At 44.0% G+C, this 26,851-nt stretch overlaps 1 pseudogene; it reads right to left on the bottom strand.

Annotated features, from left to right (window-relative positions):
• Positions 1-4,366: 4,366 nt before the first annotated feature.
• Positions 4,367-4,485, bottom strand: LOC136637743 (5S ribosomal RNA; annotated as a pseudogene).
• Between the last annotated feature and the right edge of the window lie 22,366 nt (positions 4,486-26,851).

Below are 26,851 nucleotides of genomic sequence, written 5' to 3'. Positions count from 1 at the left end.
GATTAACTTGAAGAGGAAGGTTGGAGATGGGTGGAGACTAAAGAATAGATAAGGCTCATAAAGTGGACAGATTAAATAGAATGGATAAGATTGTGGAGAGAGGCAGAGTTGCAAACCAGCATGAAGCAGGGAGGGAGGCTTCCTCCCCACAGAGAAGTTTTAACTTTTCTTATTCAGGGGAAAAAAATATTCAAAGGTAATGAGTGATGCCTTCCAGTCCTTCAGTTTTTTTCTTTTTGACCCTGTCTGTCCCGTGCATTTCACATTACAGTTGACAGGAAGATCTTCTGACTTTTTCCCCCCACCAAGTTCAAATAATGATTAGGAAGGAAGGAAGGAAAGAAGGAACACGAGGAAAAGAAACTCATTCTGTGATTGATGCCCTCCTGCTACAGATCATGTAGCTTTGCCTCATGTCAAAGGAAAGTACACAAACAAACACAAACGGATTACTATACATCCTTTGGTCATCCATTCCTTATGCAGGTGCTGTGAAAGATTAGAGGCTCAGGATGGAACCGTTTCTTCATTGAAAGTCAATGAGAGTCTGGCATAAGTTCTTAAACAATATTTTTGTCATTTTCCTAAAACTCTACTTTTTTATTCCCAGCTTTCTTATTTTGGTTGCTACGTCTTGCCTTCCTATCCATTATTAGCATCTCTCTCTCTCTCTTTCTCTCTCTCTCTCAGTGCATCCGTTTCATGAGGCAAACAGCTGTTCATTTGTTTTGTCAGTAATGGGAAAAAGACTCGAACAGCTGATGACAGGTAATTTGGGCTGATGTCGAAATTCTTATAATAGAAGCTGCGTTGAAAGCTATTACTTCATCTAATGCCGACTGTATATGTGTGATGAGACTTTCTAAATAGGCAACAACATCAGACCTGCACTTTGCAGGGCATAAATAATAATAAAAAAAATGGAAACCTGGAAAGTAAGAAACTTCCAGCATGGCGGAGTTGCTCTTGTATGGCCACATCTGTTCTTTATGTAGTACTGTGAGTGTTCACAGGGCACGTGAGGTATGTCCGTCTGCTAGCAAGCTTTTCCACAGGCACTTGGTTTCTTCTGTCCCTTGTAAAAACATTAGCATTACAATCCAGTATGCAGTCTGGAAGTATCAGAAGTTCACTATTCACGAGATCTGTGGGAGTGATGGCCAATGAATGGGTACCACAAGTGGTTCAAGTACCCGGAATTTATAGCACACATAGACAGGAGTCTGGGTATGGCCTTGGTCTGACTTGGGCTTGGCCATGGCATTCAGTTAGATTTACATTTCTGCCTTTCTAGCTAAGTTCACTGAGGGTCCTAGTCCTATCTATCTTTCCAGCACTGATGCAGCCGTACCAATGGGGCATGCTCTGCATCTTGTGGGGGGAGGCCGGTCATGCATTCCTCCTCAAGGTAAGAAAATTTTTGTTCCTTTACCAAGAGGCTGCATTGCAGCTGCATTGGTACTAGAAAGTGGGTTATGATTGTACCCTGTGGCAATAGTACTCCATGGCACTGGTGGGGGGGGGGTACATATGGTTTTTTTGGGGCATGTACAGCAGTGGCAGTATTTTACTGGACATGCCATACTTGTCAAAAATGGTTAACCAATTAAATATGATGACATTTTGCTAGACCTTTGAGTGTTTGCAATTTTTCTTTTGTGTTTCTGCACATTCAGAATGTTCATAAACATTCCATAACTTTTCAAGAGTCATTTCAAGAGTCAGGGGCTAGCGAGGGCTTATTTCAGATGACTGAAAAGCCAGAGCTTCATAGCCAATAGCTACAGAAGTTTGATAGACCACTGTCTATATCTACTATAGGGTTTTTCGTTTGTCAAGTTCACCTGATTTTTTGAGGGGGAGGGGGAAGAAAACATGCAACCTTCCCTATTTTTGGCAGTCCTGCAGTTCAGTGCTTAAATATGATAACTCATTTGCCTGTCTGCTGCCATAGAAAGCATCCTACAAGATTATCCGAAGCTGGCTTTGACTTTGCAAATAGATATGATCGGTCAGCTGTGTAAGGATTAGTTGCCTAAGTTTCATTCATTTTAATGAGAATCATTTAGACAAATTGCTCTCTTCTAATATTACCAAAACTGACCCCTTGATCTCAAGGCAAGAATAAAAATGTAACTGAAAATAATGAATGCATACAAATGTTCCCAAAAGAGTTAAGGCTGGGGGAAGGGAGCAAGGCTTGGCATCAAAAGCATTGAAAATGGCGCATGAAGGTTTTTTGTTGTTGTGATTGTTGATGAGAGTTCAGTATCTTCATTTTAAAGCTCCTGACTGGACAGATGGGAGAGAAAAGCTGTGCTGTTCAGGGGAGGATCAAAAGAGTACAGCTATTTCCTTGATGCTAGAAGAAACAGCAACCTCGAAGTAGGCAATTCAGCAATATGCTCACATGCTCAGGTCATTCAGGAGAGAAGGCTCTGGAGTTAAGCAGAAAGATGGATCAGGGCCAACAGGTGCCAAAAGCATGGATGTGTTGTGAAGTTAGCAACCAGCTGGTTAAAATGCACTTTTCTAATATCCAGAACCCACTAGGCAGGCCCTTGTCAGTTATTTAATCCACAGCAGTGGCGTAGCTAAGGGATCTGTCACCTGTGGGCACACAAATTTTTTAGCACCCCCCACAAGGTGCTAACACCAGGGGGCCAGATGCGCAGAATATCTCTGGGGCATCCAGAAGGTGGTCTGAGGTGCAGGGAGGCATTCCATGGTTTCCCCACACCTCCGACGGCCTTATAAGGCCTGCTGGAGGCATTCGAAAGGCACCTCTGGTTTGGAAGTGCTTTTCTAAAGCCTCTGGCAGGACTTCTGAACCCTTCTGAGGTTGACACCCCCTCAAAGCATGGAACCCAGCCTTGGATGCCTCCTGCCCCCCTTAGCTACACCACTTGATGGGGTTATCTGCAATCTCTCTCCATACTGTGCTGGGGAGGGCTCCCTGCCTCCTCACAGCATCAGGCTGATGCTGCAAGCTGGTTGACACCTTGGGAGATGAAAGGTTGTCGCTTAAAGGTCAAATCTAAACCGGGCACATCCACCAAGCTGCTATACATGAAATGGGGTTTAAAACATTTTTTAAAAACTTATTTTAAAACATGTATCTCCTGCGTTGCTTACCATAGGCAACTGAAGGCCCAATCCTATCCAGTTTTCCAGTGCCGGTGCTGCTGTGCCAATGGGGTATACACTGCTTCCTGTGTTGGGGGTGCAGTCACAGAGGCCTCCTCAAGGTATGGGAACATTTGTTACCTTACCCTGGGACTGCATTGCGGTTGCACAGGTGCTGGAAAGTTGGATAGGATTGGGCCCTCAAGGAGGTCAATGACAAGGATGAAACAGAATCAATAATGCAATAATGATCTTCTGGTTGTCTTCTGATACATCAGCAGTTTGAGAGATGGAGGAATGGAAGAGGATTGCTTGAATATGGGTTAAAAGGATAAACTCAATGAGGACCTCACTGGTCAGTGACATTTCTTATCTACTGATCTCTCTTTCTGCTCTGCTCTGACAAAATCTCTCCCCAATTGCTTTATCTAAGCTCTGTCACCCACAAAGCTGCCTGCACAGTATTTCATACACCCCAACATATCACACCAGAAATTAATTCCTCCCACAATTTTTCACACATATCAACGTTCTTCAAACATCTAATCACAGAGGCACTGTTTATTTCAGAATGCAGAAGAGAGCATTCTTCTCTCACACAGAGAAGTGCTCCCCCCCCCCCCAGCTATTTCAGGGTCAGACTACATGTTAGGTTAAAATACATAGTTTGGCTTTGATGTTGCCTGCCAGGTTCTTTTTATTGATACGTTTATTTGTGTGTGTATATGGCAGCCATTTTCAACCAGTATGCCGTGAATGGGCCACAGGTGTGCCGTGGGAGTTTGGGGAGTGTCAATTATTAGTAGAGCCATTGGGGGATGTGAGCCCCCACCAACAACAAGGTGAGCCTTGTCAATTGTCAAAAAACCAATGATGACCCTTGACTATTTTAGCACCTTGTCAGTGTGCCATGAGACAAAAAAGGTTGAAAATCACTGGTGTATGGTTGGGTGCATCCTAGGAAAATATGACTCAGGTTAATCTTCTGATATTTGAATGTGGACAGATGGCGAGAGGTTTCAAGTTTCAAGTTCCATAGACTTCAAGGAAGTCCACAACTATGGTTTGTCAGAGCAATCACCATGTCCCATTTCTTTGTCCCCCCAATGTTCTAACTGGCTAGGTTAAGAGAAGCCTTGCCTTCCTTTCATTTCTTTTGAAAATTCCGCAACCAGCTGCACCTGTCTTGCATGGAAAATTGGTTGGTTGGCAACCTTCAGTCTCAAAAGACTATGGTATAGGCCTACAGCATCTGGTATTCCCAGGCGGTCTCCCATCCAAGTACTAACCAGGCCTGACCCTGCTTAGCATCTGAGATCAGACGAGATCAGGCATGTGCAGGGAACAAAAACCAGATCCTGGGTCCTTTCTGATTCAACTTGATGGCCAAGAGCTTGTTGATGCATCCTTAACAGGGCACGGAACTGCAAAGGCACCCATCTCAAGGTCCATTATGGCACAAAAGAAGGATAAGTTCACCCCACAACAATGTCTGTGTTTCCTTATGGTAAATTTAGGGTATAAAAAGCTGGGTCACAAACCTTTTGTGTTCTTTGTTCTTTCATTTGTTCCTGTGATGTTTGTTCATCCATTTTACCCACCTCCATTCCCTCCATTCCTCAAGAACTACTATGCCAGTCCAGCACAGGTATCAGACAAGTATCTCTTCCTTTCCAGCCCTTCTCCCTTCCCGCCCACTTCCCTTCCCTGGGCACAGTCAAAAAGCTGCTGCTGCTGTTAAGCAGCTACCTCTCTTCCCCCAGGAAAGCCTCCTTGGCTCCCTTTCGTTGTTTCCTTCCTTGAAACTAGGTAAGGCTACCACCTCGCCCACTTGGATGTGCTTTGCTTTTTAAGACCATCTCTGCCTGTTTACCCATCTTTGTAACTGCAGATGGCTGCATCTTGGTACTCTTGTGCTATGATTTCTGCAATGCTTCAAGGCACCATAGCTCATATAGACAGGTTACCTTTGCCTTTGGCAACCTTGACTGTTGACCCACAAGTCCACCTCTATTTTCTCTGTCTCCCATGCAATCAAATTGATGACATGCTTAGTGCCTCTGCCTTTTTCTCTTTTGTCTAAGTGTTGTGCATGTTGTGACTCAAGGTCTCTTGGCTCTTTTTAAACAGTTTTAGGGGAGGCTCACAGATCAACCTCTGACCTCCTTTTTTATGTGGGCACCCTTAATGGTCACTATATTTGCTCTGTTGGATAGTGCAAAGAAAAACCCCTCTGCATATCTGTGGTGCCAGTTAAAAGGAACTACAGTGGGAGAGACTAGCCCTCCTGCTATGTGAGTGGGGTGATTTCACAGCCTGCTAAAGGGCTCGTTCACACCATAAGTCACAGCGCATGATCTGAGGCACATAATGCAGCCACCTTGCTAAAACTGAGCAGATCTGGATGAGAGGTCACCTGGGAGCCCCATTAAGTTGAACCATGGAAGAAAGATGGGATATAAATGTAACCAATAAGAACTGAGGCCCTGGACTGCTTTGCATGCTCTGTACAGTTCCCGGAATGATGGGAACTATGAGAAATTTAATTCCCAAGAGTCCCTGCCATCTACTCATCCTTTGGTAACCTGCATGATATGAAGGGCAGTAGAAAGCTGGTTGCTGCCACAGTGTTGCTTAGACACTAGTCCTTATTCATGACACTTAAAAACAGAGGAAGAAAAAGCATGAATTTTTCCAAATAGCAACTTTCAATACTCCTTTTTTCATGTGTGTGTGTAGTTGAAGCCCAAATTATATACTCATTGATAGCCATGCATTTTACTGTGCAAAACCTTTTGCCAGTGCCTTCTTTCAGATGACTCACAGGTTCTCCTGGTAAAATAACTATTATCTCCAAATAATTAAAATAAAAATAATCTGCATTGGCTCTTGCTGCTGTACAAGAGTGTTGGATAACAGGTTAAGTGCAAATGAGCATTTTTAGCCTCCGTCTGTCTTTCTAATTTAGAGCTAAAATTACATTTCTGTGGATTTCTGCTTCTCTGGCTTAGAGAATCTTGACATTTGTGTCTGCCTTCTGTGCTACCACCCGCCCTTCTCTCCTGTGCCTAACCATGTAAAGCCTTCATGCCTAAATGAATATAATTAGAATACAAATGAAAAGAAATATGAGTGAAAGGAGCTTGTAGTTTGCATCTACATTATGGAGAAATGACCAAGAAGGCTATTTGGAGGAAGCCTGGCTTCCCTGTCGCAGATGAAATTGAATTTGCCCTCAAAGAGGATGGTTGGCTGAAGAAGATGCTGCATTCTTTTTGGATGCCACGTTCGGAATGTATTTGTAGCACAGATGAGAAGTAATATTGAGCTTGGGATTTCAAATGCCATAGCATTTTAGAACATTTACAGAGGTTGCACAGGTTGTGGGGTCATAATTCAGTGGTAGTGTTTATTCTTTGCATCCTCAGGATTCCCCAGGTCCAGTCCCTGGCACTTCCAGGTGTAGGGCTGGAAATGATCCCTTCCTGAAAACTTGGAGAAATGCTGCCAATCAATGCAGACAATTCTGAACCATATGGACCAATGGTCTGCCTTGATATATGTCAGCTTCATATGACTCTTTACACCTTGATCACACACATGCTTTATGGCTGCGGTTCTCAAACCTTTCAGCATCGGGACCCACCTAAAAAAAGTGAAACTTTACCAGCCACTCAAGCCTCTTTGGCTATAATAGAGATTGGGCAGCAGTGCCCCCCCTCCCGCAAGTAGCAGGTTGTTTAACCCTGGATGTACATAGCCTAATCTACCCTGTCAGTTTCATGAACCACCAAAAATTGGGTTGCAGTTCACCAGTGGGCCATAGACCCACGGTTTGAGAACCACTGTTTTTATTTGGTAGGTCCCTCTCCCTGTTAAGCAACTTCATCTGTCCATGTGGACAAATGCTTTGTTGACTAGCCTCCGGAGCCCCACAATTCAAATTCTGCATGGCACATCAAGGCAATAATGGGAAGAGCATTGAATAATGGAATCTTGGAGCATTCCTTTGGAGGTGCTGTGAGGCAGGGGGAAGGGAAGAAGGAAAACATTGTCCTTTGCCTGCAGCTGCTGTTCTTGCCACTCAACAGATAAAGTGTGTGTGTGTGTGTCTGTGTCTGTGTGTGTATGTGTGTAAACCAGGTGGGCAGGGTTCATAGGAAGAGGGAGAAGTTATTTTACAAGGCTCATATTAACTTGGAAAATCTGATTTTTCTCGATTGGGTGAATCATTTCAGAGTTAATCGGAGGTGAGTGAAAGAGAGCTCATCCATCACCACTCTGGGGTCAATGATAGCAGCTTCACGAAAGCAGCCCAAAGTATTTCTTCAAATTCTGTGTCCTGTGTGGCCAGTACAATATTTAGAATGCTCTGATTCTTATGCTCCAGCCCATACGCATGCAAGTATCTGAATGTTAGCCTGCTGTTGCCCAGGGGAACATTAGGCTGGTGCACAGACCCTGCAGTGTATGGGCTGGTACCTGGGTGACAAGTCACTTGAATGTTACATCAATTGGGTGGAAAATCATAATGAGTAAATGATTTTGCACTGCTTCCTTGCAGCCGCTGTCACATTTAAACCGGTCCATAGATGCACAGAATGAGGCCACCTCAACGAAAGTGAGATTGTTTGACAGTGCATTATACTGTGACGAACAGCACAATCACGTTACTGGTGAGTACAAAATGTTGTGTAAATGCTGAATTCTTATTTGAATCTAAATTCTAGCAACCATGTGCAGACCTTTCCCGTCTAATGACATGCAACACAACCTTTGAAACCCGACACTGGGATCATTCAAAAGTACCCCCCCCCCATTTTTTTTTCTCTTGACTGACTTTGGATGTTGGAAATCAATTATGAAATTGTTGGCTTTGAGAGAGAAAAGCTGTTCTGCTGATGGTTTGGATTTAGACATGACATTTGAGACACGCTTTCATCTCCTGATGTACTAAACATTGTTGCAAGTGACACATTAGCGGGAGGGCATCCAATTGCTTAATAGGCAAATGACTAAGTAATAGCCAGATGGTTTCTTTGAATTTTTAATTGTCCCTGGGGGATCAGACTAGGGATTAATTCATTACAGTTAAGAAGTTAACGACATTAAAATTCTGGTGTCATTTTTAATGGCTTGACATATACTTGCATTGGGTTTTGGCTGTTGGCCTATTTTTAGGGGTCCCTGCATAGGGGGTACTGCTGAACCAGCCCTTTCACAGTTGCAAGGAAGTTGACATTTTCTGTTTAGCTGGCATTCTTCAATGCAGCTATGCCAACAGGGTGTATGTACACTGTGTTCTGTGGTGGGAAAGCAGTAATAGAGGCCTCCTCAAGGCCTTATGCATTATGGCTGCATCAGCGCTGGAAAGTTGTTTAGGAATATGCTGTTAGAGATTTCATTTTATCATTGTATTGTGCTGGACAGAGAGTAGGAGCAGGGATTTGGTGTCTTCTTTAGGCACAAGAGAGTTGGAGGGAGAATCAGAACCATCTCAAGAGGAGGTTTGGCTTGGGGATGCAGGCCAGTGATCTCTTGGGCTTGAATTGTGATGTCTTTCTCACAAGGTGTTTCATTTGGGGTAGGCAGAGCCAGTGGCCTAGCTAATGATCATGTAGCCTGGTGCCAAGTTCAAAAAGATGCCCCGGAAGTGATGTCACAACCGGAAGTGACATCACACTTGGGCTTTCAAAAAAGTGGACATTGGGGAAAACCTGCCTCCTCCCCCCCCAGAAGCTCACTACCCACTTGCTCTGCTGCCACCCCCAGTCAGTGGCATGGCTAATGCATTTACCTGCTACCTGGGGGTCAAAGAAGAATTTGTAGCCCCCCACAACAAAATAAAATTTAATTAAGTAAATTAAAAGTGTGCCACTTATTGGTTAGAGATGCTGTGCTGGGCTGAAGAGGGACAGTTATTCTCCCCTTACTAAATATAAGAGGAGCACCACTTGAAAAAGTGCCTCTTTACCCAGTTAACAGGGTAACTGCATTATGATACATGGAAATGAGAGCAGACTCTCATTAACATAACATTCTCTGTTAATATAACACCATATTGGTTCCATGCTATATCGTATAACATCTCATTGGCTCTCAGAAAACTCAATCTCGTAGGTCAGTTTTGAGTTAAGAAAATCCACTTTCTGTTCCATAAGGCAGCTGTTTTCGTTTTCTGGTTAATGGGCCATAACTTTTGATAGAATACATATATTCCTTTACAGTTTGTTTCATTGCATTCTGCATTAAATTATCTTTCCAATGATGTATGATATTCCTACTTACCAATTTTTTCACAATTATGGCCACTAGTGTCAAGCTCAGCTTGTTGCCCCCCTAAAGCTTGATGCCCGGTGCAACTGCTACCCCCTGCCCCCCTTAGCTACACTACTGGGTAGAGCAATTTGGCTTCCTTGACCTGCTCTCCAGGGCTTGGCCTTGTAAAACTGAGGATTCTGATAGGTGACCTCAGGTTTCACCCAAGAGGGAATCTGCAGTTGCATGCCATCTCTTCCAGGATAGGTTCCGACAGTAGAGAGAGATAAGTATCTATAAATAAGTCCACTGAAGGTTTAAATTGATCAATTGTGATAGGTTAATAAACATGACCTATTTAACCCCAAATCACATGGTCTTGTGTCTTTTGTGTTGGGTACGTGAACAAAGTTGGTTTTTACTCTAGTCCTGACTTCTTGCATGTCTGAGTTGCAGAAGGGTCAGTATTTGTACCGGGTTCAGTATCCCTTTGGTTGTACACTGGACCACAGAATCACATTGTAAGATTGCAAATCTCAAACATAATGATATTTTTCTGTCTGTCTGTGAGATACTTTGGGTGCAATCCTAACCCACTTTCCAGTACCAACATAAAGGCAATGCAGCTCCGGCGTAAGGGAACAAACATTTCCTTACTTTGAGGAGGACTTCATGAATGCCACCCAAATGCAGTATACATCCCACTGGCAAAGCTATGCCAGTGCTGGAAATTTGGTTAGGATTTGGGGCTTTGTGTCTTAGCCTTGTTGCAAAGTGTATCCCATGCATTAAGAACTCTGTATTTTTCAATTTTGTATTTCCAAATTTTCTGCAGGGCATTGTGCATGCTGAAGCAGGCTCATTCATGACGCCTTCTGAAGTGGTCAGGCAACAGGCAACAGTGTAGGGGGGGGGAGAGGGGGCACCCGTCTCTGTCTGTCTATTTATCTCCACTGCTCCATCTTATCTTTCCAGTCCCTGAATTGGAAAAGGATAAGGAAGAGGAAATGTGGAGAGGAAGAGAGTGCTGAGCTTGGACACTGAAAAGTGGGAGGAGCAGAAGTTGGCACATCACTGAGTAAGGGGCAGCATCGGTCATGTCACCTCAGGCATCAGGAGGTCTTTGGCGAGTCCTGGTGCATACACGGCTTGCCATGGCTTCGGGTTCCTTCAGTTCCTTTGCATCTTTTGGCCTCTCTAGGTGACAGACATGAGTTGATATTGATAAAAAACTACAAAAATGACAACCTTGATGTGATTGTTCATATGGTTGTATCAATGAGATTTAAACTGCCTTTTCCCTCCATAAGCCTCCTGCCATGGAGTGGGTCTCTTCAGATCTGTGTTGGCGATTTTGCTGGTGCAAATCTGAGGAGAGATAGTGGGGGGGGGCAGCAAAACTGGGGGATAGGGTCTGGTGCATGTCAACACCACTGGATTCACCCCTCCCACAGCCTCTCTGCCCCTCTTCCTTCCCCTCTGTGCCCAGTTTTTTCCACTCCCCATTCCTCCCTCCCCTGCCCTCCCACCTCCCACACTGGCTTACCTGTTCACGGTGGGCAGCCAGTGCGGTGACAAAATATACAGGAAGACTTCAGCCTTCCCACCACACTCCAACAGCAGCTGCTATACAGCAGTAAGAGCCAGCAGAATTTGACTGCCTGTTTTGTGTGTGTGTGTGCATGTGTATGTGTGTATTCTACCCCTGGGGGCTGGGGATAAGAACAGCCCCTCAGTTTGGCTGTACTTGTCTTAAGAGGCGACTAAACAGCCACCAGGTAGATGGGACTCGTCAGCCTGGGAAGGCAGCTCATCTGAGAGAAGGAAAACTCTGATCCCAAACCTCCACTGCCTTGTGGCTACATCCAGTTATGGAAAAGGCTTCAGGAGTCAACCTCGAGGCAAAATCCGGAGCCGGAGTCCCTGAGGCAGTTCATGGCTGAACACAGTCACGTTCTGGCAACTCCTGCAACGCCGCTGGAACCAACCGTATTGGCCTCTGCCTTTCCATTGGACCATTTCAGCGCCATGGAGAGGGGGGATTTGCTGCATGGGTAACAGTCTATCCTCCATACCTACTTTACCCAGGCTTCGTGCTTTGGAGAGGACACTCTGTTCCAGAACCACCATTCAGAGCGTGACACCATAGTCCTTCGAGACTGAAGGATGCCAACAACCAGTGCATGTGCACACATGCTTCACTTTCCTTTTTTATCAGTGCACATGTGCACATCAGTAATGTAGAGGGAGGAAAAGATGCCAGAAAACCAATGGAACCCATAGCCGTAGCCAACTCAGGTTTCAATTCCAGAATTAACTTTGGAAAATCTCTTTAAGTAATGAATTAACTCCTGATTAATTTGAGAAAGGCAGTAGTAGTGGAATATACGATGGAGTTCATTAATGGAGCAATAAACAAACAGAATGGGGGAGAGCTGACCCATCGCTACAAGAAAGTAATGGGAGGCCAGTACAGACATTATGTCACTGGGGCTGCAATCCTATGTGCACTTTCCTGAGAGTAAGCCCCACTGAAGACAATCAGGCTTACCTCTGAGTAGACATGCTTAGAATTGGGCTCTCAGCTGCACTAGTGCTCTCTGTGCGACCAATCGCTGCTCTGATCTCAGGAGGGTAGCTTTAGAGATGAATTAATCTTTGCAAATGGTTTTAAAATTATCTCAGATTGCTCAAATTAATGTGTTTGAAAAGATCAATGAGAAGCCATAGAGGAACTCTTTGAAACATAGTTGAACATTTGGTTTCACTCAGTAAAAAAGTCACTGAGTACTGATAAAGCTTTGTGGATTGTATACAGGGAGCTTAAAGGATAAACAGCTTTAAGAAGAAAAAAGAAAGAAAGAAATCCAGAGCTATATTCCCATTCTATTAAGATTTTATTTTCTCAAACAAAAACCCTAAAACCAGTATCCTGAGATGTAAACAACTGCTTGAGAGAGACAGAGGGTGGAAGGTGGGGTGGGGAGGGAGAGTGTTTATCAAGAGTGAAGTTTGTCCAAGGATTACCTGCTGTGAATAAAAACTAAGTTCCCTTCAGGAAAAAAAAAGTATACTATTTTGGGAATGTGACCCTTCTTCATGAATAAATGACACAGTGACATTTACAGATAAAACAAGATTTAACTGCTATGAAAGACGGTGACAAATGTCAGGGTGTCAATAATGATCTGTGAATAGATGATGGTGTGAATGATCTGGTGTCTTGCCAGAGCTCTGAACAGATACCTAATGTAACTGTTGCCTGCTAGTACTGCTAGTACATGGGAGAGGAAGCCCAACGTGAGCGTGTGCACTGTGTGGGTGGGGTTCGTGGTGGTGATAATTGGAATGCCCTAGTATTCCACATATAAGTTTGCAATGTAAATAAAATTGATTTTTTAGACTTTGGATAAAAAGTTTATGGGATTGCATCCAATAAATCATACATTGACACAACACACACTTTCAAATTCTAAATTAAATGGAGATCTTTAAAGATGTGTTGTTCCTATAACATGGCAGGTTGTAGCCCAGGAAGTGTTTGAATGAGTAGAATAACACTTCTGCTCATGTGAGTGGGGCTGGATTTCAGGCAACTTGCCCCTCATTGGCAGCATCTCCAGATCGTGCTCCATAGTATTCCTAGAATTTCTCTGATCCTTGAGGTTAGCCAGGGAGGAAGAAGGGCTGCAGGAAGGAGGACAGGGCGAGAAAGCCCCATTCTATGAGAATGTGCCACTTATGGTTCTCTGGATTCAAGCTAAGATAATTACGCTATTCCAACTTTCCATATTAGAAATGGTATGTTCAAGTTTTACTTTTTTAATATATGTTTTTGGTTTTGGTACATTGCTGTTCTCTTCTATTCAGTGGTGTAGCTATGCCATCTGGTACCCAGGGGCACAAAAAATTTTAATACCCCCAACAAAGGCAATTCCATTTTTTGCTAAAATCAGAAGTGCCTTTATAAGGCCTCTGACAGGCCTTCTCGGGCCTTGTGAGACTTGGGGAGACTGTGCACTGCATCCCTGGGTCTCAGAAGGCTTCTGAAAGGCACTCCCTGAAACCCCCAAGGTGTGGTGCCTGGGGCAATTGCCCTTTCAGCCCCCCTTAGCTACACCACTGCTCCTATTGCAATGAGTTGTATCAAAAGAAAGTAATTATTAAGAGCCAAACTAGACATTATGCTGACTGTATTACGTGATTTGGTGTTTCTGTTCTGTTTTGTTTTATAAATAGTACATAGGGGTGGTGGCATAAAATGTGGTGAAATGGCAAGGGGAGGAGGGGGATTAGAACTCTGCATCCATCATGGTTTCAAAAAACTTCCATTGGCTTTCCCAAGTGTTCAGAAAACACTGGTTTTTACAAAACACTTTGTTTCCGTTTGTAAATGGACATAACTTTGTGGTTCAGATTCCCATCTCCCCAACACAAACATTCCCTTCTGTTAAACTTAACAGAAAAAAATAACTTTCAATATATTCTTCCATGGATGTATTTTGAAGAAAAATAAAAACTCCCTGGTTCTCTCCCTGGTTTAGAGGCTGTTTTTCAACATGAGTACGCGTGTTTGTAGTTAAAACTCTTCCAACAGAAGCCTCATTTTGGTTCACATAATCTTTAACTAAGACCCATTTATCCAATCAGTTATCAATCTTTGGCAGAGTTTTTTTTTTTTTGTTTTTTTTTCCAGATTTGCTCAGTTCACCAGATCCCACCTCATGTGGATTTAATGTGGAAGTGATTGGAGCAGCTTGAGATTTACAGTTTTGGGCCACCCATAATTTGGCTCCTGCTAACCATCTTGCAATCACTTTGACTTTTTTTGCAGGACAATAAGCCTATTTTTTCCCCCTGTAACTTTCATTTAGTAGAATTATGGCCCAATCCTAGTGATGGCCTGTGCCGGCAGAACTTGTGTACTGTAAAACGCTTTGCAACAGTGCAAGGCTGGGGTAGATAAGTCCAGCACAGGGGCAGGGGGAGGGCGGAATGCGGTGGTGATGGGTGTGGGTGGATCAGGCCTGGGAGGGGATGTGATTAATAGCACCAGTACATGCTAAATTCAAACCCCCTTCCTGGATCTGATCTGCCTGCACTTGTATCAGACGTAGGGAGAGCTGTTGTAGCAAGATTCAAAAGTTACCGTATTTTTCGCTCCATAAGACGCACCTGACCATAAGACGCACCTAGTTTTTAGAGGAGAAAAACAAGGAAAAAAATATTCTGAACCAAATAGTGTAATAAAATATTTAATAAACTATAACAGAATAACATTTGAACCATGTAAAGTGAACAGCAGTCAACAGTGGCATTAAGAACCATTATCACTGTCATTAACAAATGGAGAGACTTAAAGGTTTGAGCACTCTAGTTTTCTGGAAACACCAAGAACTCATCATCGCTAGAGTCAGAATTTATGAAGCTCACAAAAGCAGGTGCACACAAATAGGGGATCACATTATCTTTCTGCTACAATGATGTTCTGCCAAATCCCAATCCACTGGGCCTCGTGCCCGCTTAAGGCTGATCAGTCCCCCTTGTGCAACTCACCAGTGCAGCAAGCAAAAATTAGTCCAGTTCCAGTCCACAGATGCCAAGTAAATCAGTCCCATCATTCAGAGTTACCAAATCAGAGTCCAGAGCCAATAAGCCAAATTACAGTCCAAGGTCAGGTTCCAGGTAGGTCAGTTAAATCCATCAGGGTATCCAAGTCCAGTCACAATCCACAGTCAGATTCCAAATTCACTAAACCCAGTCAGTCTCCTCCCCTACCTCCAACCTGCACTCCTTCAAAACCCACAAACCCTTTCTGCCTCTGGTACTCCTTATATCCCTGAGGGCCCTATTGCCTTCCAGTGGCTGCAGCTGTGCAGCACACTCTGCTGGATGCCCAGGCCTTACCCTTAAAGGGGCCACTGCTGACACCACATCTACCTCCTTACCAGATCTTCCTGGATTCCAATACAAGGGGGGGGGGAGCAGATCTCTATACAGACCAGTGCAAAAACAGGGGAAAGGTGTGGGGGCGGTAAGATCTTTGTATAGGCATCACAGCAAGACCAGTGCAAAACCCCTTCCACACAGAACCAACAGATGGAAGTGGGGGGGGGGTGCAGATCTCCATACATACCAGTGCAAAAGCAGGGGAAAAGTGTGGGGCAGGTAAGATCTCTGTATAGGCATCACAGCAAGACCATTGCAAAACCCCTTGCACACAGAACCAACAGATGGAAGTGGGGGGGGGCGCAGATCTCCATACATAGCAGTGCAAAAGCAGGGGAAAAGTGTGGGGCAGGTAAGATCTCTGTATAGGCATCACAGCAAGACCATTGCAAAACCCCTTGCACACAGAACCAACAGATGGAAGTGGGGGGGGGGGTGCAGATCTCCATACATACCAGTGCAAAAGCAGGGGAAGGTAAGTCAGCCCCAGTAGAGCCAATGGGGCTCACTCCCAGGGATGAGTGGACGGGAGAAAAGCCTGCCAGCGCCTCCTCTCCCAGGGAGGAGCCCGTCTCAGTCCCTGGGCTCCCTGGACTCACAAGCCTGCCAGGGGCTCACTCCTAGGGATGCGTGACTGGTAGCTCGAGGATCGACGTAATGAGCACCCCTGCTCTAGGGGCTTGCTCAGCAAGACTGCCATCCCACCCACGCTTTCCTGGGAGTGAGCCCCAGTGACTCTGAGACTTACTTCTGAGTAGACACGTGGGCTTTCTCAGCGAGCCTGCCATCCCCCCCCTTTCCTGGGAGTGAGTCCCAGTGACCCTGAGACTTACTTCTGAGTAGACACATGGGCTTTCGCAGCGAGCCTGCCATCCCATCCACCCACCCCCCCCTTTCCTGGGAGTGAGCCCCAGTGAGTCTGAGACTTACTTCTGAGTAGACACATGGGCTTTCGCAGCGAGCCTGCCATCCCATCCACCCACCCCCCGCTTTCCTGGGAGTGAGCCCCAGTGAGTCTGAGACTTACTTCTGAGTAGACACCTGGGCTTGCCAAGCGAGCCTGCCACCCCACCCCCGCTTTCCTGGGAGTGAGTCCCAGTGACTCTGAGACTTACTTCTGAGTAGACACGTGGGCTTTCTCAGCGAGCCTGCCACCCCCCCCCCCTTTCCTGGGAGTGAACCCCAGTGACTCTGAGACTTACTTCTGAGTAGACACGTGGGCTTGCTCAGCAAGACTGCCACCCCACCCACGCTTTCCTGGGAAGCGGAGCCGAGCAGAGCGGGCAGGGGGCGGGGCCAGGGGCGGAGTTTTTTTTTTTTTTTTGCAGTATTCGCTCCATAAGACGCACACACTTTTCCCCCCACTTTTTTGGGGGGAAAAAGTGCGTCTTATAGAGCGAAAAATACGGTACTTTTCTCTGAGTCTAGCTTTCTGTAAGGAACATTGCTGGCACTGTGGAAATGCAGATTTCCCATGAGTCACTCAAGTGGTTTATTTCTGAGAGCAGTCACCAGTTTTCACTGTTAAGTGACCATACCATGTCATTACATCCTAGCAAGCTGATACTGCCTCTTGAAAATTGGATTTTTCCTATCCACATGTCTTCCTTCAATCTGAGTACACATGCATGAAAGGTACCAGGAAGTTATTGTTTCAGATCAAAAGCCATAACCGATTCATTTCAAATCCACAGGTCATTGGTGCAGCATGCTGAGATAAATTTAGAGGTGGGGAGGGAGTTTACCCTTCATCTTCTTCCTGTTTTGTTCACTGAGGGAAAACTCCTGGAAGAGGGCAGATGCACTGTGACACATACTCTGAACTCTGTCTGAGACTCTGCTGGTTTAGGAAGATGATATCAAAGCATCCTCTCAGTGTCCTATGTCTGAGGGCAGATTAAGAGAGGATGGCATGCAGCTGAAAGCCATGCTAGATCCTAGAATCATTTCCAATATAATATAAGAAGAATCTTGCAGGTTTGTGTCTCCTATTCTAGCTAAACATTACGATCCAAAAGTTCTTTTTTGGTTTGAATTTTAATCTAAGCTGGAGAAGAACATATATCCTGCCTCCCCCCTCCCCTTATTCCCACCCATCTACCCACCAACCTGTTTCTTCCTTGAGGCCCCTTCGACTCTCTCTTACCTTTCTTGTGACTCTAGTGGAAGCAACAGGAGAATGTAGAGCTTCTCTCCTCCCCTTCCCTGATACCTGGTATGCTGTGAGGGCTGCACATCAGATGCTGGATATCAGGTTTTCTACCATCTACAACTCTATTCATGTGATGTGATGCAGACATATAATTTCTGTGCATATAAGCTCCACTCCACTGTGCATATAAGCTTGCAACACCTTCTGCTACTGGTGAAGTTAATCCTCCCATATGCCCTCTTCATACCTCTCTACTGCTTCTACATGTTCAACATGCCTTGTTTACATGCTACCTTTAGTGATATAAATGTTCCCTTACCCAGATGAGCACCCCCTCCACGGATAGCCATTTTGGCACTGCTGCATTGGCATGGGGCAAAGAATAGGATTGGGCCCTGCCAATGGTAAATAACAACCTGGACTTGCTGCCTTGTTACTTAACTACTAGCCACATTTATGCAAGATAATAACCTAACCCAATTTATGATATGCATGCATGTTTCATTTCTCAAGCCATGCAACAGAGCTATTCTGATTGGATACTGGACAAGAGAGCAGCAAGTGTGTGTCGCAATATTGGGACACTTCCCAGGGAAATTGAGTTGTAAAAGTTTTAAAATGGACACATACTAAAAAAGAAAAGAGTAATTTGTCAAGATGTATTTTGAAAAGTAGTGAAGACACACTGAGTGCTCCCTGGCCATTTAGCACAGCAGGTGTTTATTTTTGTGACTTGTCCTCTCACATGCCTGCCTAGGATTTTTCTTCCTCTGCCTAAATAGGGGTGAATTATATCAGTGAAAGTAATTTGGCCATCTTGAGAATTAAGTTACAGCGAGAGAAGCAAGAAGAGAGACTAGAAGTTTTCCACTGCTCCTCCAGCAATTCCAAGCTGTTTACCGAGCTTTGTTTCTGTTTGCTTAATTTCAGCGGTTGGTCAGCCTTTCCTCTGAATAGGTTACATGCCACAGGGCTTATGTTACCCAGCATGCTCTTGTTGTTTCTCAAAAGACAGCACTTCCAATGTAGATATTCTCAGATGCAGGTATTTGAAATCTGGAATTTGGCCTTTGGGTTCTTTCAGAAGAAACAACAGATGAAACACACTCACTGGTTGAAAATAAACTAATCAATTCACCCGTATATGTTCCCCATTTTTAGTTACATCATGCCTACAATAATTGTACTGGTGAGAAGGCAATGATTTATGGCATATGCACACTCGTCCTTATTCACCTTCAGCATAGCATCAGTATACAAATTCAATTTTAGCTGTAGCAGTCGTGCTTGTTGTGTTTTGAAGGTCAATACAGATAAGACATTCTTGGGCTAGGAACGTACTGCCGACGGACCATGCTGGGTTCCTCTAGCTGGCATGGAGGCCCACTACCTACCCACCCACATTAGCCTACTCACTGACACCTCTGTAGTTCTGGCTGCTGCAAAGTGCCTCACAGCACTTTTGTGAGAGCTGTATCCCAGGCAGCACGGAGGAGACTGGCACTGGCCTGGGGATGAACTGGGCTGTTCTTGGCAAAAGCAGAAATATGTTTTTGCAGAGTGGATCAACACAGTAGGTCCTATTGAATTCAGTGAGACTTACTTCTGAGTAGGTATGCGTAGGATTGGACTGTCAATCATTGTTGTGCATGGCATGCATATTTTCTTCATTCTCATTCTTGAGCTTTGATTCATTTAGATTCTCCGTTCATACTGTTGTTCTCAATTCCATAGCCAAATTGAGAGAGGACTGAAATAACGTCTGTATCTTTTTGCTTACCAACAGAGTGAGGATAATTGTTGACTAATAAGATGTAAAGAATCATTTCAGAGTCTGGAGAGGACAATGAAAGGGCAGCGTGGTGCCCACATTTGCATAGCATTTCAGCAAAGCACCTTTCACATCATCATTTCAAATGCTCTTTTTTGACAAACAACTCGAAGCCAATTCTTTCTCTATTGCAGAAAATTGACTAAGACTATAACCCAGCAAGAAGTATGTTACAGGGCTTATCTAGTTGTTAAGTATAAAATTACCTTTTAATTTTTACACTGATCATACACATTGACAAATATGTTCAATGCCTCCTTAGTCATTATCACTAAAATTGCATGCAGGGTATTTATTCTTATCCATATCTTTGGGTAATAATTTTTGCCTTTTCCCCCCAGTTATAAAAGCTACATGCTGACGAGATATACCATAATCCCATAATTTGAAATTGCCACCGAAGAATCAATTCCTCATGATGATGCAATACCCCACCTTGCAAGTAAAAAATGATTTGAACTTAAATTGTCAGTTAAAGATGTGATTGTCCTAAACTTCCTGGCAGTCTATTGGATGAAGCAAATTACTTGGTTGCCAAAAAAGTGTGTAATTTAGGAGAAAGACACAACTGGGATGCACTTTTTATTTTTCTGCTACACTTCTGTATTACCGAAACTGATCCATTTCTTTAGTGCCTGGGCATTCTGCAAAATTGGCTGACATCTACGCTGATCAATCTAAAACCATGTGGCTCAGCAAATGATCAGGCTCAAGTGCCTTTTTCTGCAGCTGCTATTTGGGAAAACCTTTCATAAGTTGGCGACACCTACAAAAGCAAATCATGTGTCAGGAGAAATTCAGCTCTATCCACATTTGATGTATTATGGCCTGCCCGTTAGCAATGTCAGAAATTCTTTAAGGGTAAATTAAGAGAAGATGGGGGTTTATATTCTATTACCCTTCAATCTAAGGTTCACCCAGAATCTCAGACAGTGAAAATGGCAATCTAGGTTTTTGGGTGGGTGGAATGAAGAATTGCAAGAAATGTTTCAGCCCCCTGGGAGCTGACATTTCATTCCTCAGAAGCCTCCTTGGAATCTACACTGCATCATTATGTAACATCACTCTCAGGGCATTCTTGTTGGTAATCCAGGGTGGTCAGTGGCCACCAATGCCTAGAAAGAGCCTCTAGTGCTGCTGCTACAGCTTAACAGGAAGTGTGTGTGTGGGGGAAATCATAGAAAAATGGATGGGCACTTGCAGTATCCCAACCAGTGGCAAGCTGCCCTCAAACCCAGTGGCATAGCTAAAGGGGTACAGGGGGTAGCAATTACACTGGACAACAAGCTTTAGGGGGGGGGCAACAACCTGAGCATGACACTAGTGAAATCCCTGGTATTTTCAAATAATATCATTATGGTATATATCATTTGATGCAGAATTTAATGCAGAATGCAATGAAACAAACATTGTCAAAATCTCTATTCTATCAAGAGTTATAGCCAAATAACCAGAAAATGAAAATACAACTACGTTATGTAACAAAAACAGGATTTTCTTAACTCAAAACTGATAGACTGTTTCGAGAGCCAATTAGGTGTTGTTATGATACAGCAGGGTACCAATAAGGTGTTAATATGGGGGGGGGGAGCCTGCGGAGAGGAGGCAGAGCAAGTGGGTGGTGAGCTGCTGAGGGGAGGAGGTGGATTTTTTTCCCCATTTTCACTTTTTTAAAAGCCAGGACATGATGTCACTTCTGGGGCATTGTTTGGAGCTTGGCCATGGGCTACATGATCATCAGCTATGCCACTACTCAAACCTTCCACAAAATTTTATCTGGGCCCCCCTTAGTATTGCTCCAGTTTTTTCCAGCTTTTGCCCACCACCCAAAACAGAAGGCTTAAAATTCTGCAGACTTGTTCAGCAATGGGGGATGCTGTAAGGATGGGATTGCTTGTATGCTTCTCAGCAAGTAAGCCTCTCTGAACTCGGTGAGACTGTATTCCAAGCCAGCTGTCATCCGATCAGGTGGTTGTTCAGCAGTGCTATACTCACTTACTTGAGATAAGCCCTTTGCATTTAATTGTGACTGATTTCTGAATAACCTTCCCATGCTATATACTGTGCCAGTTGAGCAGACACTCAGTTGAGCATACATATCATGGGGGGGGGGGGGAATGGTTGGCAACCTTCAGTCTCAAAAGACTATGGTATAAGCCTACAGCACCCGGTATTCCCAGGCGGTCTCCCATCCAAGTACCAACCAGGCCCGATCCTGCTTAGCTTCCAAGATCAGACAAGATCAGGCATGTGAGACAGCCAGCAAGAGGTGAAAGTCTTTTTACTTACCTTCAGATAGGCCACCTGATAATCTATGGGTCTCTTCGGACCCACACTACCCATTTTGCTGATGCATGTCTGATGAGAGGAAGGGGACAGGACAGGTTGAAAAATGGGGGATATGATCTGGTGTGTGCTTTTTCTATCAAGGTCCATGCCCTTGTAGCCTATTCCCCACCTCTGCCCTCCACTCTCCCTGACCCAAACCTCCCCTGAACCACTCTTCCGAACTACCCCCTCTTCTGCCTTACCTGGGCTGGAGGTGAGTGGTGCACAGGTGGAGCTGCTGGCCACTTCTGCCAGCTCTTCTTGGCATGACGCAGCTTTTGCACCAGCTCAATGGGGCCTGTGGCAGCCGATCAAAATATCTGCTGCCATAGGCCCTTGTGGGCCACAAATGTGTTCAAGATTATGCTGTCAGAGTACTTACTTAAGAAGAGATCTCCAGCTGAGAAAGATAAACATCGGACAAAATTGCAGGTACTGTAGTTGTGCTTATCCATTAGAAAAAAAAAACTCAAAAGCAACAGTACTGTAATACCTTTTATTAGGCTCAAATAAGCTTTCCTCTATTTTCAGGCTGTATGTTGAGGGGAAAAAAACAGCAAAAGAGGGGAAGGGGAGATAAACAGATGTTTCAAGCATAATGGAAAAGTCCCTCAGTCTACCCGTTCTAACAGTCTTCAGACAGAGGCGTTGGGTGACAGGCTGCAATCCTGTCCACATCTACCTGGGAGTAAGTCCCCACTGAACACAGCGGAATCTACTGTTGAGTAAATGTGCACAGGTTAGCCAGTTAATTAGGTTAGTTAATTAGGCTCCTGTATGTCCCAGCATGCCTCGTGACTTGACCATGTAGGTGTGTGCCACAAGACTGCAGTCCCAAAAGATAATGTCACTTAATATGCATGACTTAGCCAACATGCTGCATGGGTTTGCAATCTTGTAGTACACACCTACGTAGCTAAGTTGTGGAGATATGTTAATCTCCTCCTCTCCAGTTCCATAACAGTGGGTTGTATCCTAAGGTTTTCTTCCCTTGGAGAAAGTTTCTTTCTCTTAATGAGTGACTCCATGCTCAGGACCAGGGGATTTTTCCTCTTGAGGAAGACTTCTCCACAAGAACAAAACCTTAGGATATCGTCTCAATGTGGTTATTTTATATTTTATGACCTGTTTCCTAATGGTCTGTTTTTGCAAGAACCAGGCCAGATCTGGGAGGCTTTGAGCTGAGCCAAGTCACAATCTGTATCTTAAAAACCACATTTGATTAATGTACATTTTTTTCCAAGTAGGACTGAGGACCATGCATTTAGAAACCCATCCTCAGTTCTGTCAAACACACACTGTTCACCATGCAGCTCCTTTTATGTTAAAGTCAATATCTTTTAATATGATCCAGTGGTTTCCTAGGAGATGCCCTAAATGGCCAAGCTTCACTATTTTGGTGCTGCTGTTGGATAATATCGGTGTGCACATAACATCTATTTTGTTCATTCCAGACTGCTCTGCCCTTTCTACACTGGTCATTATCTTCCCCCTGTGGGTTTCTAATGGCTACTAATGAGATAAGGGGAAAAAAATAAAATAAAAGCTTTCCTTGCCCATTTCTATCTTGCTTTGATGCTTTGCAGTCAGGAGCTGCACACACTGCTCGAAGAAATGGCTCAAGAATCCTGGTGACTAGTTCTTTGCATTGCCATCTGAATGCAAATGTTACACTTAAGAATGAAAGTGCCTTTTAAAAATCTGCAAACAATTAAAAAAGAGGAAGATCACCCCATTAGCACTGAAAATTTCCCTCTGAGTTTGGGAAGACTCGTGGTTGATTCATGCCTTTCAGATGGCATTGTACAGGTTGCATCATTAATAGAAGATTAAGATGCCAAATGGGAAATTTTTACCTTCTGTTTCTTAGGCTTTCACCGTAGGACATTTACCAGCTTTGGTTAGAAGTTGATTTTGCAAAATGCAACAAGCAGACAGAATGATCCTTAAGTTTAACAGAGCCTGATGTTACTGCAGGAAGAGAGGCTGACAACTTGGGTGGTATCCATACAAAGCTATAATTTCTGATCTGTCAAAATCACTTCCCTTTAGAAGCCCTGATTACATTAGCATGTGCTCTTCCTGATATGATTGTCTCTCTTAGCAGCCTTCTCGTTACAGCTGCCACAAAAGCCAATCAGATTATACTGAGGGCAGGGAAATAAATAAATCTTTTCTTTTTCTCCTCCGTGCTGTAAATGAATTTAGGCAAGAATAAATCACATCTGGCTAGATTTAGTTCCTGCTCTATGACGTGCAAACACTAGCGAGGCAAGAGAAATGAGGACGTGAAGGAGACCTTAGCCGCAGACAACAGGTCTCTATGATAGGTCACTTTTCAGGACTCTAAGACTTGCTGAATGGTTAAGCAAAACTCTGTGGCTGCTTCCGTATAGGAATGATAGAAAACTGCTTTGATCCGAAGCTATGGTTATTCTCAATCCACATGTTCAGAGTCAGGGGACTCCCTTCTGATGGCTGCTAGTTAAGCAGACATACAGAGGCAAAGCTACCATTGCTTCTAAAAAATAAGAATGATTCTAAATGTCCTGCAATTGGAAGGGTTTCTGTGTGCCTCCTTTTTGGGTATCACTGATTGAAAGCACTGTGAACAATATAAACTGCAGTTTGTCAGGACAAAGAAAAGAGGTTTAATCTTATCTTCTTTCCAGTAGGCTCTGTTGTGTTGCAGCATACCTCATTCACAGTGCAACCTTAACTGCGCCCTTGGCTAGTGCAGCAGCTACTGCACCAGCCAAAGATGTTGCAAACATGTTGTAAAGCATGTTCAGAACAACCTGGGAGTAGGCAGCAACAGCAGGGAAGCCAGTGCCACCCCACCAATGCTGTATCTCATTGATTGGCCCCTGGCGGAGGTAAGACTTGTGCCTGGCAGCAAAGGGATGGCAGGAGGAGTATTCCTGGGTAGGGGTAGAGCAGAATGGAGGCTGATTAGGCCTGAGAAAGAACAGAGGCCTCCTCCACCAAATCAACACTCTTCCTGGGCCAGACAGCCCTACACAGGGCCTCTTAAACTTCCACCAGCTAAATAGCTGGCAGAGGTTTGAGTAGGCCCATACAACTGGCTGAGGTATAACTCAGGATAAGGGAAAAATATCCTCTTAAACAGAGGATAACTCCAGACACCTCCTAACTATGCTGGATACAGCACAGGTCATGCAACCTAGCTGCACCAGCACAGGTTATGATTGGTCTGCCTAACACTTAGTATTTTGGTGAGTGACTTTAGTTCCTTTAACACAGATGCTGACCTTGGTGATCTCCCCTGGTGACTTTCTATGATATTGCTAATTCTGGGCCCATTTCAGGGAAGTTAAGACACCACGTCTTAGTGTGTGTTATCAGGCCATTTCCTCTAAATCTTCAGCTTTACATATTACACTTATATTCTCTCTTTAGAAAGCTCTGAGTCTGTGGGGCTCCTGGTGTTTCCCAGTCAGGCACTGATCAGGTGCAAATCTGCTTCAACAATGTTGTAGCAATAGCGTCTCCAAAACCACTCATTGGATATGATCCTTTCCACACGTCTTTTAAACATGGCAGAAGGGATTTCTATTTCACATTTTTTGAGAATTTACAGTGCAATCCTAATGTCTCCTAGTTCCTGAGCAGCTCTACTTTTCATAATACATAATTAACTAAAACAAAATATTAGTGTACTGTGCAATCCTATACTTAGTTAATCAAAAGTCTCAGTGGTCCTTACTTCCACATGAGTGTGTTTAGTGTTGCAGCTCTAGCTTTAAAAACAGACTTGACAAATTCATCAATGGCTATTAAGCCACAACACTGAAATGTTAACTTCCATTTCTGATCAGTATAGTTCTGATTACTAGATGATGAGAATAAACAACAAGTGATGTTTATTGGGACACCTGGTTGGCCACTGCTGGAGACAGATGGCTGGATTAGATGGGCAGATCCCACAAAGCAGTTCATATGGTCTTTATATCTATATGGGCCATTGGTGCTCTACATCAAATGGTAGAAGGCATAAGGTACTGAGGAGTAGCTTTATGGGCTGGAAGTCAGTACAGAGCAAGAACACAGCAAGAGCAAGAGCACGAGGTCTTTCCTTATTTTATTTGCCATATCTCCTTTTGCTGTCCAAATCAATAATATGAATCTGAGGAGATTTGTACCGGTTGGGGAAGCAGCCAGAAATTTAAGCATAGCTATAATGCTGTTCTGATATTCTCAAGATGATTTTTCACAAGGTGTCAATTCTTATTGGCACTCCACAGTGATAAATGTTTAACACTTACATCTCATCCCACTTTTCCTTCCTCACACACCCCTGTGAGCATTGGTAAGAAAGCCAAGCCTGGTTGCTTCTTCTGACTCAATGCTGACACATAGCCAGCACTTATCTTAATTAGTCCAAATGTATCAGAGAGGCACCAGGATCCAGAAAGACACAGAACACCATTGTGCACATGCACCAGCAGCAGGTCATGGAAGAGAAGTGTGAACAGTGAGCAGTATTAGCAGCACATGCCTTCGCATGCTAGGCTGTGTGCAAGGAGCTGGGTAAGGCAAGAGCAGCAGATCTAGACAGATGGCTAGAGGTATTTTAATATAAAACTAAGCATTCCACTTACCAGTCTACGGCTGCAATCCTTACCTGAGAGTAAGCCCCATTGAACAAATAGGACTTACTTCTGAGTATACCTGGTTAGGATTGTGCCCTACATTATTTAAGCACTAGCAGTGTGGTACACAGAGACATGGGGGGGGGTGACACCATGAATTACCACACTGGGTGACACCAACTCTAGTGAATCCACTGCACACATGCACAGGACCGTGTCTATAATAGCCATGGTTAAGACTGGTTCATCTGAAACTTTTTCAGCAAGGCTAGACATCCAAGGGGAGGTTTTACAGTATGAACGGGTGTTTGGATTGGGGCATGGAGTGTTTGTTAGTCTAAGGCACAAGTGGAAAAGAGATTTAGACTTAGAGACCTTTACTGGCATTAATTCATGTTCAACAAATGAGTCATCAAGGTAAAACAAGATGTAAAATAAAATAAAAATAAAATAAAGGTCACACAGATTTGAAGGTTAAAATACAAACAGACCATACAAATAAACATTACACCAATCTCTTTCCATACTTTTCTACAACTGACAAAAGGAAATTAGCAGTGCCCTGCAACACGTCTACTGGGCCATCATTTAATA

Source organism: Tiliqua scincoides, chromosome 1 (assembly GCF_035046505.1).
Source record: "Tiliqua scincoides isolate rTilSci1 chromosome 1, rTilSci1.hap2, whole genome shotgun sequence".
Taxonomy (NCBI): domain Eukaryota; kingdom Metazoa; phylum Chordata; class Lepidosauria; order Squamata; family Scincidae; genus Tiliqua; species Tiliqua scincoides.
This window is presented reverse-complemented; position numbering and strand designations above follow the sequence as displayed.